Raw genomic sequence first — 13536 nt, forward strand, 5'->3', positions numbered from 1 at the left:
CGGCACCGCAAGGCGGAAGATTAGCCTAGTGAGCCGCGGCACCGGCACATTTATGCCTCTTTCATCTTTATAATATTTTATTGGGTCAATCAGCATTCAATATACTCATTATTCATTCCCATTTCCAGGGTGTCTTCCTATTTGTAGGAGATTGGAAATAGAATTAACAATTTCTTGGTTTATGTGCAGAGTTTGCCATGCAAACCAGGTTCTGCCAATGAAATGCATTCATGCCAGATTTGAAGGTAGGAACTGGAGACCATTTTCTTGTCCTTATCATGCAGCATGAAGTCATGGCTCTACAGGACTGTGCAACCATGAGGCTGCATCTCTCCCTTCTGCACAGCAAGGACTAAGGCTGCCCAATGGTGACACTACCACACCTTGAAATCTACCATCACATTCACCCCCAATAAAGCTACTCTTCCTAAAGGCTGCTCTCAGACAGTGACTGAGCAAGGCAGAGAGACAGGGAGCTCCCGCGGTGGGTGACTTTGGCTCAAGGATTCTTCAAGATCTGCTTTGCCAAACCTCCCTGAGGTCTTCTCCTTTGCAGATCTGACTCTGTGGCATCAATAGAAAGAATCTGGTAGAAAATTGTTTTCTGTAGCCCTGCTCCTGCCGTGAATCTCTTAAGGGCAAGGGTAGTGACTCTCCTCACTTGGTGCCTTACATACTCAGTGAAAAAGAGAAAGAAGTAAGGACTCTAACACCTGTTCTGTTTATTGTTTGTTTTTTAATTAGGAGAGCAATGATATTTATTGAAAACCTAATCTATACACAAAACATTTACCTTATAGCTCACTATATATATGATCCCATTTAATTTAATCCTCACATTAGCACAGATCTTATTATCAGAACCATTTTGCAGATGACGACGCTGAAGCTTAAAGAGATGATGCAATTTTCTCTAAGTAACATGACTAGCAAAGAACATGTTCTCAAGGCCAGTGTTGTGGCACAGTGGGTTAGGCTGCTGGCATCCCATATCTGAGTGCCAGTTCGAGTCCCAGCTGCTCCACTTCCAATCCAGCTCTCTGCTAATATACCTGTGAAGGCCATGGAGGATGGCCCATGTACTTGTAGTGCCACCACACATGTAGGAAGCTCAGGTGAGGTCCCAGCCCCCTGGCATCAGCCTTGCCTACCTCTAGTTTTTGGAGTCATTTGTGGAGTGAACCAGCCAAGTGGAAAATCTCTATGTGACCCTCTCTCTATAATGCTTGCCTTTCAAATAAATAAAACTAAAAAAAAAGACACATTTGCCTGCTTGATTTGTTGTGTCAGGCCCCAGCCTAGCATCTATGCAGAGGTTGCTTCTAAGGTTCCTCTCTGAAAAGGCAGGGACAGCACCAGGAGTTCAGCAGGGGCGGGCTTGGCCTAGATGAATCTGATTAAGGATTCTCCATGCTTAGGTTCCTTTTCAATGTTGCTGTGGTACCTATAATAATGAGGATTGCCAGGTGAAATGTGGGGCACCCGGTTGCATTTGAATTTCGGATCATCAATGAGTATTTTTTAGTAGAGTATGCTCCCAGTAATATTTAAGACATACTTACATAAAATTATTTGTTGTTTACCTGGAGTTTGGATTTACATGGGTGTCTTGTGTTTTCATTTGCTCACTCTAGTAACCCTAACAGTGGTTAAGAAGCCTCTCCTGAGGAATGTTCAAGTTCAAAACCGTGATGCCAAAAGTCAGGTCATATTAGAGCAGACAGTAACAGTGGCGGCTAAAATACCGAGCACCTTTCTATGTGGCCAGCACTGTTTGGAGGACTTTCGTGTGGTCAGTCACTTTCACCTCAAAACAAGCTGGGGGGTATGGGGTGGGGAGAGGGGCAGACCTCACTCCTACTCCTGTCTGCTGTTGACTGAGGCAGAGCAATGGTCCTGGAGCACACAGCTGGCGAGCAGCAGGACCCTGGGTTCCAGATGCCCAGTGCTTAACCAGTGCCCATTCTGCCAAATTACACAAGGAGTACTCAGCTCAGGTTCCCATAAATGTTAAGGATCCCCTCTTTGTGAGTTCTCATTCACTAACAGTTTAGATCCCATTGTTCTCCCTAACAGTTTTCAAACCCTGGTCTGGCAGACACTCAACTAGATCCTGTATTTAAAAAATACATGCTTCTTATTTAAAAAAGAATCTTAATGTTTTAAAATTTTAAAGTGCAGCCGGCACCACGGCTCACTAGGCTAATCCTCCGCCTGCGGTGCCAGCACCCCAGGTTCTAGTCCTGGTCGGGGCGCCGGATTCTGTCCCGGTTGCTCCTCTTCCAGTCCAGCTCTCTGCTGTGGCCCGGGAGGGCAGTGGAGGATGGCCCAAGTGCTTGGGCCCTGCACCCCATGGGAGACCAGGAGAAGCACCTGGCTCCTGGCTTCAGATCGCCGCAGCACCGGCTATAGCAGCCATTTTGGGGGTGAACCAACAGAAGGAAGACCTTTCTCTCTCTCTCTCTCTCTCTCTCTCTCACTGTCTAACTCTGCCTGTCAAAAAAAAAAAAAAATCCCAAACTACACAAAGTGTAAGGAAATTTAAAATCACTTCTTCCCATTGTCAATATGCTATGCAAGTGTACTTTTAAAAATTTGTGGAAAAAATAAAAAGACTTATTGCAATGCAAAAAAACTGAAATTCATCCATAGTTTCTTCATAATATGCATTGTTTGTGAACATTTCATAATATACATTGTTTGTGAACATTTTGTAGACCCATCATACACATAGCTTTCAAAATGCTTTTGCACTGGGGCTGGCACTGTGGTATAGTGGGTAAAGCCTCTGCCTGCAGTGCCAGCACCCCATATGTGTGCTGGTATGAGATCTGGCTGCTCCACTTCCAATCCAGCTCTATTAATGGGCCTGGGAAAACAGTGGAAAATGGTCCAAGTCCTTGGGCCCCTGCACCCATGTAGGAGACCTGAATGAAGCTCTTGGATCCAGGCTTCAGCTGGGCACAGTCCTGGCTGTTGTGGCCATTTGGGGAGTGAACCAGGAGATGGAAGACCTCTCTCTCTCTCTCTGCCTCTCCTTCTCTATAACTCTGACCTTCAAATAATTAAATAAATCTTCTTTTAAAAAATGTTTTTGCACAAAAACAAACTCACATTTCGTTTTTCTGTGAACTTTCAGGTCCCCTGCAGTAGTCTTCCAGTTTTCCTTCGGACGTATCTGTTTTCACAAATACTTTTTTAGACAAAATTTGAATCATACCACATACACTGAGCATTTTCCTTCGCTATAAGTAGTTTTTGAGAATGCTATGCACTGAATTGTGTCTTCTTACCTCTCAAATTCGAATGCTAAAGTCCTAACTCCCCACCCCCACCCCAGTGTGACTCCATTTGGAGTAAGTAATTAAGATTTGGTGGGATCATAAGGGTGGGCCCTTTTTCCACAGGGTTGGTGTCCTAATCAGATTAGACAACAGAAGGCCTGTTCACCTGCTGTGCCCTGTGGATTCACAGCAAGAAGAGAGCCCTCACCAGAAACCAACACTATCATATCTTCATCCGGGACTTCCACTTTCCAGAATCGCGAGAAAATAAACCTGGGTTGTTTAAGCCTTCCAGTCTGTGGTGTTTCATTACAGAAGTCCAAGCAGACTAATACAGAGAACATAAGTTTTTCAAACAATAATACTCTGCCTGATGGCTACACCAAAAATTACTCAACTAATACCCTATTGCTAATTCTGTAAACTGCTTTCAAATTTGCACTTTCATAAATAGCATGTATGATAAGCAGAGTTTCCTGGCTCAACCTTAGGATAGATCTCTAGAGGCAGAGTCACTGATACGGTGACCAGTTGTCCCAGTTTACCCTGGCCTGTCCTGACACTTGCACTGAAAGTTGTATGATTTGGATAACTCAGCCTTGCACACTGGGACAATGAGTCACTGTAGCTCTCAGACAAAAGCAATGTAGTTTCTCAGGCACCCCCCCCCTTTTTTTTTCTTTTTGGCAGGCAGAGTTAAACAGTGAGAGAGAGAGAGAGAGAGACAGAGAGAAAGGTCTTCCTTTTCTGTTAGTTCACCCCCCAAATGGTCGCCACAGCTGGCGCGCTGTGCCAATCCAAAGCCAGGAGCCAGGTGCTTCCTCCTGGTCTCCCATGCGGGTGCAGGGCCCAAGCACTTGGGCCATCCTCCACTGCCTTCCCGGGCCACAACAGAGAGCTGGACTGGAAGAGGAGCAACCAGGACAGAATCCAGTGCCCCAACCGGGACTAGAACCCAGGGTGCCGGCCCTGCAGGCAGAGGATTAGCCAAATGAGCTGTGGTGCCGGCCTCTCAGGCCTTCTTTTACACATTGCTGAATCTCCCACCAGATGGATGTCATATCCACACCTACTATACAAGACATTTCCCTTTGGAGGTATAGAACTTTAACTATCATTTATATCTACATACTTCAGCATAGATAGATACATGAGGTGTAAATTAAAAGTAATCTATATATGCCCTAGAAAGAGATAATTAATATGTGAAGTACCCCAATCAGGAATCCACATTCCAGAGGTGGCTGGTTAGCATTTGAAAGACCCTAATCAGGAGCCTCCACTCCAACTCCAGTGCCTGCTACAAGCACCCAGACAAGTGCTTGCTTTAAATGCTGCTCTCTGAAGCTGCATATTGAACTTGTTAATCAGCATAAAGAATATTAGAAATAATGTCTCATCCATGAAATACAAACTATTCAAGGAATCTTCTGTTTTACATTAACAATATTTTGAAAAATCTGGTATCAAAAAAAAAAAAAAAAAAGCAGCCTAACATCGTAGGAGTAACATTTTATGAAGAGAAGTCTACATGATCCCATCAACCCTACATTTCCTAGAGTATTGTAGAGGTTTGGAAATGGGAGGGGGCACTTTGGAGTTGCCATGATGACTAGAGGGGTTGGGGGAAGATCTAGCATCATTCAGTGCCTAGGTCCAGGCGAAAAGTCCTACAAAGCTCAGGACAGTACAGCACCCTAAATACCAGGGACAGACATGGGCCTTTGGCATAGTGGTTAAGATGTCACTTGGGATGCCCACATACCATAGTGGAGTGCTAGTTCAAGTTCTATTCTGGTTCCAATCCAGATTTCTGCCAGCGTACACCCTGATAAAGCAATAGATGAAGGCTCAAGTACTTGGGTCCCTGCTATTCATGGTTGAGACCTGGATTGAGTTCCTGGCCCCTCAGCTGTTGCAGGCTTTTGAGGAGAGAATCAGCTGACGGCAGATTTCTCTCTTTCTCTGCCTTTCAAATAAAATAAAAATGAATGAATGAATTAAAAAATATATGCTAGGGTTGTTGGAGAAGCTTCTGGTTAAAGGTCAGAACCTTGTCGCATTTTTGCCTCAAAATAAACCTTCCAAGTTCAAGAACCTCAAGAACAGAAGGTCCACACTTCAGTGGGCTCAGACAGCACATTGACTACTCTTTGTTGCTGCTCTTGGATTGGAGACTTTGGATTGTTTTTGATTCTTTTATCATATGTGGCTGGGAATCCATAGGCCCGTAATCGGGAGCTCTGAAGTTCAAGGGCATCAGAAAACAGATGTCCAAGCTCAAGTAGAGAGAAAAATGGCCTTCCTCTGCCCATTAGGACCCTGAAGGGATTCTGTTTCCCAAGCACTTTGTAAAAGGCAATCCTGTTTACCAAGTCAACTGAGTCAAATACTGACCTTTTCTGGAAACATCCTCACAGACACACCCAGAAATGACCTTGACCAGCCCTCTGGGCAACTCTTAGCCCAAGCGAGTTGACATATAAAATTAGCCATCACACACCCCACAAGCCCTACTTCCACAAGCCGAGGTGAGGGTGAGGAGCAGACAGTGGCTCACAATCTTGAGTCTGGAATCAAAGGATGGGAACAGAGGCAGAGCGGTTTAGGAAAAGGGCTTGGCACCGGGAGACTGCTGGGTATTGTTGGTGGCCACAGTCTAAGAATGTCCAGGGAACTGAACAACTCCCCTGCAGACCATCAAGGTGAGAAAAGCCTGTCACATCACCCAAGAGGAACAGCCATGGGAACTGCTGTCCAATAAGCTCTTAAATTCTGGCAGATCCCATTAGCTATTACGATGGTCCTTCACTCTGATTGTGTATTAGAATTACCTGGAAATGTTTACAGTATTAACAAAGAGGCATGGGTTCTGATTTAATTTTTCTGTGGCTAGGTCCAAATATATTTTCCATTAAATGTTCCCTGTATAATTTTAATGGACAACCAAGTGCTAACATATTTAGAATTTACTTTAAAATATCTCAGCACAAGCTATGTGATGTTATTATATCTTTGGATTAAGCCAGTAGTTCTTGACTTGGGTTTTATGCTAAGTCACATGGGGCACTTTTAAAAAATACTGATATTTCAATGCCACCTCCAAAAATTCCGATATAATTAGTCTAGAGGTACAGCATCAGTATCAATGGTTTTAAAAGTTTCTTTAGGTGACTCCAATAGACATTCAAGGTTGAGATCCACTAAACCTATTCCAGACAGTGACAAAATATATTAAAAGACACAAAGTTCCAAGGTGGTCAAACAGCATTCTACTCTATTCATTCTTGCCTGAATCAAAAATGAGTGCTTTGCAAATTAACATACTGGACATCAAATGAGTTTTTATTAAATAGATGATGAATGTAAGAAATGGCCTCTCCACAGTGAGATTACAGTTCTATGATACATAGGTTTGGCAAACAATATTCTAGAGACATTCCCTACCTCTGCATGAGAAGAGTATAGGGATATCAAGTTATAGATGCAACACTGGAAATGTATTAGGAATATTACCCTAAGCTAAATCCCTAGGTGGGTTCATATTCAGCTGTAAATTCTCAAAGGTGTGGGTTGCCTAATGCCAGCTCCCTGGGGTCCGGGAGGCTAGGCCTTTACCTCAAAGGAACCTTTAATGTAAAGTGTAACTTGAGCACTTCAGAGTGAACTTCCTCAAGCTTAGTCATATGAACCTTTTGTGAGAACCTGCTACTAAGCATTCAGTTAGTAAATATTTGTACATCTAGCATAAGTTTTCCTTAGACTTACTGGGATGAAACCTCACTTCCATTTACTGTGCGCCTGCTGATCCTTAGCTGAGAGGTCCCAACACTTTCAGCTGTCTTTTTCTATCAAAAGCGGCCTACAACTGGTACCTGATGAGTCATCAGGTCAGGTCATGACACTGAGATGGGAAACCACCAAGCAGATTTTCCACTAGTCTGCCTGAGCCCCATACACCCCCCTCCCTGGGTGAATTAGGCTCCCTTTTCCGAGGTAAAGACATGCACAAGCCTCTCCCAACAAGAGGCAGGTGGAGCCGGATACCCAGAGGAGTGGAAAAAAGCCAATTGTCTAATGTGAACCATTTGATCAATAATCTATTCACTGAATTTGAACTACTTGTCAAATAGCCTACTCCCAAATTCTAACAACTTTACCCCTTACCAATTTTCTAAACTGTATCTTAAATAATATTATTCTTGAATATGTCCAGTAAATTTTAAGATATTCTGTTAAAGATAGCAATGACTAGCACTTCTCTCTGATTATTAGGAGCAAAGAATACTTGTTAAATGAGCAAATAAAAAACGTTTCCATTAGCTATCATTTTGAGAGCTTTCCTGCTCCAGGAGTCCAAGTTACAGTATCCCCTTGGGAGAAAATGTCAGAATGGCTGGAGACCTGGAATTCACACCCAGGTGGAATATCTCCGTGAACTACACCAGGCTGACCTTCCCCTGGATGAGACCTCAATCGCCTTTTCATTTATGTGAATCTTCCAAATATCTTCTCTTCAGATTTTACGCAAATTGTCAGGATCATTCATTTATGCATTCGTTGAAGAATATGGTTTGAGCAGCAACCATACCCCAAGTGCTCACTAGGCAGATCCAGCAATGGATCACAGAAATTTCTTCCTTCGGGGAACTTTCAATATAGCAGGGGCACAATGTTCAAAAAATAACACAAAAGTGAGTAGGTAATTGCACATTCTGGTGACTATTCACAAAGAGAAATATGAAACCCTGCTGTCGGAATGGTTACGCTAACTACAGAAGAAGAGTGTGATTTTTAGACTTTTTCCTCTTCTTCCCTATCTCTACAAAGATTGATTAGGAAGACACTTGCCTTCCTGAGCAATCAGAAGGGCAATTAGGAATGTGCCTACCTATTCGAGGGATGACGGACCCACTATCACTTTCAGAGATTAAAAACAGACACAAGGGCAGTTGTGTGACCGAAACCTCCCACTTACCTCATTTTAACTGGAGAAACCAGAGTCCATCCGCTCTAAGATCTCTTCCTTGCCACATCGAACTTCGTTGCAAAGTCAAGTACACAAGAAGTGCTCCAGTTCCTGCCCTGCATTACAAAGCGGAGAAATCTACTTTGGATGTACATAATGCCCATCAAAATAGTGCCTGAAAATCAAGAATACCTCATTTTTAATACATTCATGATTGTACCACCACCACAACTACATCAATTATAAATTTTTTAAAAGCTTTATTTGTTTGTTTAAAAGTCAGAGTTACAGAGAGAGAGGGACAGACAGAGAGAAAGAAATCTTCCATCAGCTGGTTTACTTCTCAGATGGCTGCAATGGGCCAGGGATAGGCAAGGCCGAAAACAGGAGCCTGGAATTCCATCCAGGTCGCCCATGTGAGTGTCGGGACCCAAGCACTTGGGCCATTCTCCACTACTTTTCCCAGGCCATTAGCAGAGAGCTGGATCATAAGTGGTACAGGTGGGACAAGAACCAAGACCCATATGGGATGTTGGTATTGGAGGTGGCAGTTTACCCACTACATCACAACACCAGCCCCAAGAATACCTCATGTTTAAGTATTTACAAAACATAGATACATCTTTGGTCTTAATCAGAACAGAATAATACATTTCAGTTTATTCATTCTAAACCAATAATTCTTCTCTATAATTATCCAGGTAAAGTCAGTTACTCTGTAGAACCTTCCATGATTTTTCCACGATTTCCCCAGGCCCTGTTATTAATAGTTACATCCTCCTCTGCACTCTTACAAGACTTCCAGTGCAGTTCTACGTTGTTCCATAAATATCTTCAGGTCTTAAGAATTTTTTTGGCCTATTTTACTCTACTGAAGACCCAGAAGTGACCAACTAGGTCTTATTTATTTGTGTACCCTGGGTACCTAGCAGAAAGCCACGCTGTGTGTGTGTGTGTGTGTTTAAAATTTATTTATTTGAAAGGCAGTTAGAGAGAGAGAGAGAGAGAGAGGGAGAGACAGAGATTCTTCCATCTGTGGGTTCCTGCCCCAAATGGCCACAAAGGCTGGAACTGGGCCAATCTGAAGCCAGGAACCAGGATTTCTTCCATGTCTCGCAAGTGGGTGCAGGGGCCCAAGGATTTGGGCTGTCCTCAGCTGCTCTTCCAGGTGCATTGGCAAGGAGCTAGAACAGAAGTGAAGCAGCTTGAACCAAGTCCATATGGGATGCCAGCATTGCAGGCTATGGCTTTACCTGCTTCGCCAGAATGCTGGCCTCAGAATGCCAAGTTTATAGTAATAAAAGACTTAGTGAATGAAGAGATATAGCCTAAGTGGAATCTCATTACAAAAAATGGAGGAGGGCACAGCATTCAAAAGAGAACTAAAGTGCCAAGATTGTGAGAGGAGGAGAGAAGATACAGAAAGAAAGCTATTGGGGATAATGAAAGAGAGTAGAGAGGACGAGACTGGAGCAGAAAAGGCCAATGAGGGTGCACCTTGTAGGTCATGATAAGAATGTGGAGAGCTGGCCCTCAGTATCCACAGGTTCTGCACCTGCAGATTCAACCAACCATGGAGCAAAAACATAGGACAAGAAATTACATTTCTAACAAACATGTTCAGACTCTTTCCGTATCGTCAGTCCCTACACAATGCAGTGTGACAACATTGCATTTACTTTGCACTAGGTACTGAAATACCAGTGCCTGGCATGGCAGAGACACCCCCCCCCCCCCACCACCGAGGGTTTTATTCACTGACTGTGTTCTGATTGGTGGATCCCATGCAGGACTGTTAGCTGAAGATCACAAATGGATTGAGAGGATAAGAAAAGAGCGTGTGGCCATACTAGGCTTTTGACTTGAGCTGCTGGATGCATGGTGTTGCTCCTTACCCACATATGAAAGAGCAGGGGAGGCACAAGTTTGTGAAAAGGAAAACATTAATTCTGTTACATTTAATACTTACTACATGTGCATGTGGAAAGGTCTAGCAGGCCAAGTTCAATGCAACAAAACTCTAGAGCAACCAAACTGAAATAACCTTGAGGATCATTTTATTATGAATAAGTCTTTGGATTCAATTGAGAATCATGAAGTACTCCCTGGTTCTCACAACTCTTTTGGCTAGCTGTAGCAGACTGAAAAATTTCCACTCTAAAATGTGACGTTTTATTCAGGTATATGTCCATATGGCTTTATTTGAAAAGAACGTCTCTGCAGATGTTTAAGAATCCTGAGATGGGTGGATTATCCTGATTATCTGGATGGGCCCTAAATGTAATGACGTGTATTCTTAAAGAGGAAGGCAGAGGGAGGTTCCAGACAGGAGAGCATGAAGAACTGATTCTCCTTCGAGCCCCCAGAAGGAGTATAGCTCTGTGGCAGTACTTTGATTTTAGCCCCACAATACGGATTTCAGGCTTCCGGCCTGCAGAACTTTGGGAAAATCCATTTCTGTTGTGTTCATCCACTAGGTTTGCAGTTATTTACTATAATAACCATGGAAAATGAAATTGTCCACCAAGGTAGTTGGGAGGAAACATAGTTGCTCTATCCCCCTTACAAACAAAAAACCAGAGATAGGAATATTCCTGATATCCCTACATTTCCCTGTTTGATTGAAACAGATGGCTTTAGAGACTTTGCTTCCGGTGAGATAAGAGAGAGGTGACAAAGACTGGGTCTCCTTGACCAAAGCTTAGTGAGGCTCTCCTACGCACTTGACTTCAACCTTGATCCCCTCCAGCCTTCAGTCCGCTTCATGCAGTTTTAGCAAGAATCTTGCTAAGTCAGTTTAGTGAGAATCCCTCATACTTGATATCTGATCACCCTTTGACATCTGATCAAGTTCTTTATCCCCCATCTTTGATGCCTAAATCTTTGCCGCCTTCAGCAAGAATCCTGCAAGCTAAGTTTAGTAAGAATCTTTCCAACCTTGATGTCTCCCCTTGGTAATTTTCCATCACAATCCCTTCACACTACTGTCTGGCTGTAAGTCTCAACTTGTCCTTTTTGAGTTGGACTTGATTTCTCTTTTCTATTGCAAATGGCCACAACAATCAGGATTGGGACAGACTGAAGCCAGAAGCCAGGAGCTTCTTCCTGGTTTCCCACATGGGTGCAGGGCCCCGGGACTTGGGCCATCCTCCACTGCATTCCCAGGCACATCAGCAGGGAGCTGGATGGGAAGTGGAGCAACTGGGATGTGAACCGAGGCCCATATGGGATGCCAGCGCCATAGTTGGCAGCTTTACCCACTACTTCACAGTGCCGGCCCAATAATATTTTCTTTAACAGAGATGGCACCGCTGGGATATCAACTCCCAGATTCTAGACATTAAGAACTCTGAACAAGCCCTCCTTTCTAAATGTCAAAATAGCTACTGCTGAAAATATTACACAGGATTAGAAATAAGTGAAATATCCAGTAGTCTCTTTAGAGATACATCTCTTTGAGTTGAAGTATCTATTAACTCTGCATTACAAAGACGACAAACATGGCCAATCTTCATTTTCTGTTTTTTCCCTTTCTCTCTCCCTTGCTTTCTGCCTTCTTTCCTTTCTTCCTTCCTTCCTACCTCTCACTTATTCATTCACTCTTCCAGCAAATATTTACTGAGCCATGACTCTGCACAAGGCTGGATGCTAGGAGCCACTGTGCCATAAAGAGGTATATGCTATAGTCACCACTCTCAATGGAGGAAGGAAACCACAGTAGGGCTCCGAGCCCATACCATGCATCTGCTGCCATTGTGGACATTTTCACGTGTACTGTCATTTAATCTATAAATAGAACCAGAGAGATCATTGTTACTTTTCTCTTAACAGATGATGAAACTGAATCTAAAGAAATTGAATTGAGGAGGGAGGGGTGACTAGGCAGAGCACAGGTGAACTTTAGGACAGTGAAAACACTCGGTATGCTGCCAAATGAGGGTTCCAGGTCATCACACATCTGTATAAACCCAAAGGATGCACACACCAGGAGTGAAGCATACTGGAATTGCGGACTTGGGGGTAATGATGCCATGTCAGTGTTGGGTCATCCGTCGGCAGAAGTGCCCCGCCCTGCTGGGGGATAATGATAATGAGGGCAGCTATGCATGTGCAGAGGCAGATGGTATACAGAAAATCTTGGTATTTCCTTTTCAATTTTTTTTTAAAGAAGATTTATTTATTTATTTGAAAGGCAAAGTGACAGAGAGGCAGGGGCAGAGAAAGAGAGAGAGGTCTTCTATCCACTGGTTCACTCCCCAGATGCCTGCAATGGCCAGAGCTGTGCCAATCAGAAGCCAGGAGCCAGGAGCTTCATACGGGTCTCCCATGCGGGTGCAGGGGCCCAAGGACTTGGGCCATCTTCTACTGCTTTCCCAGGTTATAGCAGAGCTGGATCCGAAGTGGAGCAGCAGGGACTTGAACTGGCACCCAGAATAGATGCTGGCACTGCAGGCAGTAGCTTACCTGCTATGCCACAGCGCCGGCCCCTGGGAGCTCTTGATATGGAGACCAGAAGTAAACTGAGGAAATATATTGTCTGGAGGATAAAACTGGAAAGGATGCAGAAAGAACCCCAGATCAAGGGAACCTGGTGGGAGGCTGGGCTGCAAGAGAAGCAGGAAGCACAGGTTAAGATGAAAATGGAAGGCCGGTGCCGCGGCTCACTAGGCTAATCCTCCGCCTGCGGTGCTAGCACCCTTGGTTCTAGTCCTGGTTGGGGTGCAAGATTCTGTCCCGGTTGCTCCTCTTCTGGTCCAGCTCTCTGCTGTGGCCTGGGAGTGCAGTGGAGGACGGCCCAAGTGCTTGGGCCCTGCACCTGCACGGGAGACCAGGAGAAGCACCTGACTCCTGGCTTCGGATCAGCGTAGTGCGCCAGCCACAGTGGCCATTGCAGGGGTGAACCAACAGAAAAGGAACACCTTTCTCTCTGTCTCTCTCTCTCTCTCTCACTGTCCACTCTGCCTGTCAAAATAAATAAATAAATAAAAATAAATAAGATGAAAATGGAGAGCATTTTTCAAAACAGGCACTGAAGAAAGGAAAAACTACAGCCCCAAACAAGTAGTTCCCTGCCAGGACAGGGGCAGCCATGGGCCCAGGCTGCTTTCATTTAAACCAACGACTGTTTGATGGCAAGGGTGGTGGCTGGTGAGTAGCAAATTGCCTTTATTTCCAGATCCAGGCCATTTCACTCTTGTACCCACGGTCTGAATAATGAATGTTCTGTTCCAATAACAACAATAACAAGTCACTGAGTGAGGTGGAAAGATCAGAAATAGGACA

At 44.2% G+C, this 13536-nt stretch overlaps 1 long non-coding RNA gene across 1 annotated transcript in view; it reads right to left on the reverse strand.

Moving 5' to 3' along the window:
- Nucleotides 1-13536, reverse strand: part of LOC103348288 (uncharacterized) — a 220453-nt gene that overhangs the window by 132765 nt on the left and 74152 nt on the right. Inside the window, exon 3 of the long non-coding RNA XR_011381432.1 lies at nucleotides 8263-8428. This is a non-coding gene — a long non-coding RNA (uncharacterized lncRNA). The remainder of the gene's footprint in view (nucleotides 1-8262; nucleotides 8429-13536) is intronic.

This window comes from Oryctolagus cuniculus, chromosome 1 (genome assembly GCF_964237555.1).
Source record: "Oryctolagus cuniculus chromosome 1, mOryCun1.1, whole genome shotgun sequence".
Lineage (NCBI taxonomy): Eukaryota > Metazoa > Chordata > Mammalia > Lagomorpha > Leporidae > Oryctolagus > Oryctolagus cuniculus.